The sequence below is a fragment of the Squalius cephalus genome (assembly GCF_949319135.1).
Source record: "Squalius cephalus genome assembly, chromosome: 12".
In the NCBI taxonomy this organism is placed as follows: domain Eukaryota; kingdom Metazoa; phylum Chordata; class Actinopteri; order Cypriniformes; family Leuciscidae; genus Squalius; species Squalius cephalus.
The window spans coordinates 16440125-16445979 of NC_137133.1; the positions used below are offsets into that span (position 1 = coordinate 16440125).

Genomic DNA, 5855 nt, shown 5'->3' on the forward strand with positions numbered 1-5855 from the left:
CTGATATGCATATCTACTAAATGCTTCTAAATAATCTCTGACAAATAATGTAAAAAAATAAATAAAACTATGTTATTACACTAAACTAGATTGTTAAGTTTTATTCCACATTAATTTTCCTGTAAACAATTATATTTTTATGAAAAATACTGGTTACGCCAATTGACAAAAACCAGTTACACCACCTGACCATGTTGCTTCTAGAGTCAAAGGCCATTGTTTGTTGAATAAATTATGACTGAAAAACAAGCATGACAGTAAACAAGTTCAGCAGAAGTGGTTTTATTGTTGTCAATGCTGAAAAGAGCTAATGAGGTTCATTCTCGTGTTATGCAGCACGTTTGAGTACAGTATATGAATGTATGTAGTTAGCTAGTTGTTTATTTGTTTATGGGGTTTTAACTTTGCCAATTACGTGCTTTAGAAAAAGAAAAAAACAGGGCAAAAGATGCCTGATTTTGATTCTTTAAAAGACAACAAATATGTTAACATCCTAAAATAAAAAATAAAAAACTGTAAAATATTTCCTTTAACTATCGACAGGATTTACGCTTGTAATTTCTCTCCCTCTCTTAATTCAACGCTGTGGGTGGCGAGAGGCTTTTTAAAGTCTGAATCCGTTGCAGCAGGATTTTATTAATACAGTAGCTGTGCTGACTCTGCCTTATTAGCATGATGATCTCTCACTTCCACACGCTGAGTAGATCTCTCAAAAGAAGGCATGCTGAGGGAAGGACGTGTGTGTGCGAACACAAGTCAGTGTGTCCATGTTGTCGTTGTATCACTACGACTTATTTCAAACCCTGTCTGGGTGCTTTATGGTTGGGTGAATGAATGCAGGCTCCTGTTTAATCTGATGAACGTAATTCCTGTTACACGAGGAAATTTTACAGCAAGGAAAAGACAGAACAAGAGTGAATGGTTCGGGTGTGGACAGAAGAGGAATAAGAAGAGTTGTTTTCCTTTTCAGCAGTGTGCCCTGAACAAGTTTATGTTGTACCCAGGCCATATGTCCTCCGTAGGAAATGGGTTTTATTAATTCTGTTACGTCCATGTCAGACGGGTGACTTATGGTCCACGTGCACAAATGTGAGGCTGTATTGTCGGCCACGTTCAGAGAAGAAAAATGAATAAAAAAAGAACCTGGAAGGAAACACAAGCTCCCATAGTTTCTTTCAACACGCAAGCATGCTGCTTTCCCTCGTTTTGTAGGAAGCGGCCATTTTATTGACCCTCTGTGGTCCAGGTGTTGTCTTTTAATTGGCCGTTCTGAAAGCAATAAAGCATTTCAGTTACATCGTCTCGTAAAGTGCTTTCACGCCACTTCCAAATGATGTAATTACCCAGCCATTCAACGCACAGGCTTGTGCTAACTGGAACATGTAAGACGGGGCCATGGGCTCACAGCAAAAGAGTCGCTGAGGTTTCTCCAAATATGTTTTTCATTTAGGAATTAAAACAGCAGAAAGAGAAGCAGTAGTTTGCTCAAGAAACGGCAGCTTTAATTTTACCATTTCCACCACAGCTCAGCTTGTGTTTTCAGAGTAGAGTGATGAAAAAAAAAGGTGTTTGGATATTTCCTTTCATGTGTAAAGTAAGCCCAATTATTCAGAGGTGTTTGCCAACAGCAGCGCACCACTGTTTATACACATTTATGTGGCTTAATTTTTGTATTCGTTGTATTTTTTAATACTATCACTTTAAGTGCTCCTATATTATTTAAAGGTTCCTTATTTTGTTTTGGAGGTCTTCTACAATAGGTTTATGTGCATCCAAGGTCAAAGAACACTTTTCTTTTATCATACAGTGTCTGAAACGGTGCAATAAATAATTCAGTCTCTAAACACCTCCTTTCCTAGAGCCTGCTCTGCTCTGATTGGTCAGATAACCCAGTCTGTTGAGATTTGGTCTACTCTGCTCTGATTGGTCAGATGGCCCAGTCTGTTGTAATTGGTCTACTCTGCGCTGATTGGTCAGATAGCCCAGTCTGTTGCAATTGGTCTACTCTGCTTTGATTGTTCAGGAAGCTCAGTCTGTTGTGATGTATGGATACAAAATTGTGTCTCAAAAACATGTCTCTCCCATGTATCTCTCAAAATGCCTTTTAATTACTCTTCTGCAAAATGTGATTGGCCAGCCTTTATTCACGCTCAATGTGATAAATAGAAATGATAGTGATTAATAGAAAGAAAGCCATAATGACCCACACCGAGCTGTCTAGAAACACTGAAATTTCTCAAAAAAACTAAACTTGGAACATAAACAGTGCACAAACATTCAGAGTGGATAGTTTGCTCAAACTTTTGTTAAATTGTGTTACATTTTTAAATGTTGCTTTGCAAAAGCAAACCGAACCAATGAGAACATTTTAGTCTAGATTTGCAACATTATCAGAAAACAATGTCTTTTTATTTATGCATCAGAAAATACAATGTATTTAGAGGTCATATAGGTAGATTTGAAAATAAACCCTTAAACTCTATAAATCAGGATTGATCTGCATGATTAAGCTGATGCCGGATAAATGCTGTATAATTAAAAGCAGTTTATTTTCTTCTAAGACGGACCTCCCAGCCTGTTTACTGCCTCCTGCCATGGCAACAATTGATGTCTATTCCAACTTTGCGAGCGTCCAATCAGTGTGGTCAGATATCTTGGATGAGGAAAAAACAATCAGCCAAGTAGGCTGCATTGAATTTATTCAACAGATGATGTGGGCGCTGAAAGAGGTATTGCTGTCTCAGAAATAATAATGGGTTAAACAGTTCAGAGCTTTGTTTTCCCCAAAACAAACTATGGATTACATCGGTGCAAATTCAAAATAAAATTGACATGTGAGGATGCTACAGGAAATGTAACAAAACAAAGCAAGTTGTTCACCACGATGGGGTTCCCATGGGAACCGGCCCATGTGTGTGAGTGCGTGTGAGCCATCATACAACTCTCGTTCAGCTCAGCCGGTGACTCATTCCACATTCCTGGCCAGGGGAAAAAAGAACTCCCTCAGATGAGAGCGTTAACCGTGTGAGAGATTAGCCTATTGCACTTGTGAAACTGCCGTGAGGGAGGGGGGTGGATATCGAGATTCCTGATATCTTGGCCTCAAGTGCTCACTCAGATATTTCCTGTCACTAAAAGAGGCCACTCTTCCTGCTAGACAGGTGAAGGCATGAGAAAAATGGGCAAGAACAAACCATAGGACTACTTCAACAAACCCACTTCTTCACACACAACAAGATTTGATTGGACCTAGTTAAAATAAAGAGGTCATGCTTTTGTGTGTGTGTGTGTGTGTGTGTGTGTAATGTTACTGTTTGAGCATGAAAAAAAGGTCTGCAAAGTTACAAAGCACAAATTACAAAGAAAATGACTTTTTCTTTCTTTGGAATATCTCTGAAACGCCTCGATTGTATTCTTGAGTTTTCTTCAGGGAACGAACATGTCACAATCCTCCTCATTTAAATAATTCCCACTCAAGGCATGCAAGAAAAAAAAAAAAAAAGAGGGGCGAGGTCTGGTTGAGTTGCGTTAGTAGTGTGTTGAAACACATGAGAATGGTAAGGGGCATGACATTTCCGAAACACGCTCAAAAAGGTTGACTAATCACAACACACTGGTCCAGCCGACCAATCAGAGCACATTGTGCTTTTCTTCATAGAAAGGAACTAAGCAGAGTTACTGACAGACTGGGAAGAGAGGAGCCTCAACAATGTAAAATATGTGAAAAATAATGTGTTTTTTATATTATAGCATGAAAACCTATTTTAGCAGACAATGAAATTCAAAAAGGGCATAATAGGTACCATTTAATGTTTTATGATTATTGACTTTTTTTTTTTTTTTTTTTAAACACTCAGAGGTGGCACATCTCTGCTATTAAAATTACAAAAAATACAAAAAGGAAAGATTATTGGAGATATCGGTTTCTTTAGGATTCTGTCATGATTGATGGATCAGGATTTGACACAAATCTCTGCATCATGAGTGCCTCTGCTCTAATAAGATCCAAGTGACAGAAGACTGGTGTGGGTTGGTAGGTTTGTAATTCAATAAGCCGGAGCACATACCCTGAAGTTGCAAAAAGCACAACCACAGTGACAAATATATGGTCAAATATATCGTCATTGGTTATATAAAGGAACTTTAGAACGCTCTCGATAGTTTTGCAAGTGAACGCAAAACGCAAAGTTTCTCTGCAGAATGCAAAACGTTTTCCAGTGAATATATTTTTTCCACCCATCTCATTTTTTGTTTTCATCACCATATCCCATCAGGGGCTCTTTGCAAATGTGAGCAATAAAATATGTTTATATTTACATATTTGGCAGACACTTTTATCCAAAGCGACTCATGTTGCATTCAATGTATATTTAATCAGTTCATGCATTTCTTGGGAGTCAAACTCATGACCTTTTGGTGTTGCCAGTGTCATGCTCTACTGTTTAAACTACATAATTGCTGAATTATGCCACAAATTTTAGACTTTAGAATTGTTGCCTTATACATGTGAAGGCATGTATTTATTAACAAGTTACATGCCCAACAAATTCAACCGGTTTGACTCATCATACAAAAAGAACCTACCTATTTCTTCAGTATAAGTGGTAGACATTACTTTCTAGTTACTAGCTTATAATGTTAGCTTAATTCGTAGCTTGTTCTGTGACATCACATGATTTCATCTCTCGCAGTTCAACCCATAAAAGCACAATCAACTCAAGAACAATAAAGATATCGTCCACATCGACTATTCTCTTAATGGTCGTGCGTCAAGCAGATACAGGAAGATCTCCAGACGTGTGAAAAGCTTCTGTTCTCTAAAGAGCAGACTCGGTTATGACCCTTCATTCCACTGGATCATAAAGCATCATGAACGAAAGCATGCTGTGCTCAGTTAGCAGCTTATTGGATTCCAGCTCGCAAACATAAATCAAATATCACCAAAGCTCATAAGGGTTGAAAGGCCTTAGGGACCATGAGTTATATTTTGCTCTTTACTCAGCAACACACAGCTGGATATAGGGATCAGATGACGCTGTTGTTTTTATATAGAGCATGTTGCACTACAACACAATTGTATATGATCCAATCCCAGTATTTGATATATTCCTCGAAGGACTATCGCCCGAGGGAATTGTGAGTGTTCCCTCGCTGGTTCATTCTCCCTGAGCTCTGACATCCTGCGGCATGCCTGACCCCCTCACCCTCATAACTCCCGCTTTGTTCAGCGGGACGCGACCCCATGACCCGCTCCTTCTCCTCGAGTTGTATCTCAGGCTCACTTTCAGAATCTGCCTGCCCTCCGAATTCCAGTACGAGGCTGAAACATGAGCCCGGACCCAGTGAGCTCATCGACAGGCGTGGGCTTACAAAATAACAGCGAAAAAAGAAAAAAGAGAGAGTGCAAGAGATGGAATGTAGAAACAAAAGACAGGTTAGACAGCGCTAGACTCGGCTCCTGAGGGGTTAAGTTACACGCAGCCAAAACATAAGGAAACACAAAGGTGCGTTGTGCTCACGAGTCTCATTCTCGGGACAGACGCCGCACTTCTCAGCGGGAGCTTCTTCTTTTGAGTTCAGGAGTTTCGTTCTCTCCTGCTGGAGTTGGTATCGAAAACATACGTAATTCCAGAAGGCTCCCGCTGCCCTTCTGACCTGCTGTGACCGCGAGGCTCCGGTAGAAGTAAGTGGCTTTCGCTTAAAGAACATCTGAGCTTGGATTGAAAGAAACACACACTTTTGGTGGTTTATGCACAGGAGACTTTCGTAACGGAATTATCAAAACTAATTGTGGCAATTACAAAATATGTTACGTGGATGAAAAGGTAGCTTGGAAACGATTGTGACAGGACTGT

At 39.6% G+C, this 5855-nt stretch overlaps 1 protein-coding gene across 1 annotated transcript in view; it reads left to right on the plus strand.

Moving 5' to 3' along the window:
- The first annotated feature begins 5399 nt into the window (after positions 1-5399).
- Positions 5400-5855, plus strand: part of flrt2 (fibronectin leucine rich transmembrane protein 2) — a 34937-nt gene continuing 34481 nt past the window's right edge. The window contains exon 1 of the mRNA XM_079888928.1: positions 5400-5683. The gene's annotated coding sequence lies outside the window, so the exon portion shown is untranslated. The remainder of the gene's footprint in view (positions 5684-5855) is intronic.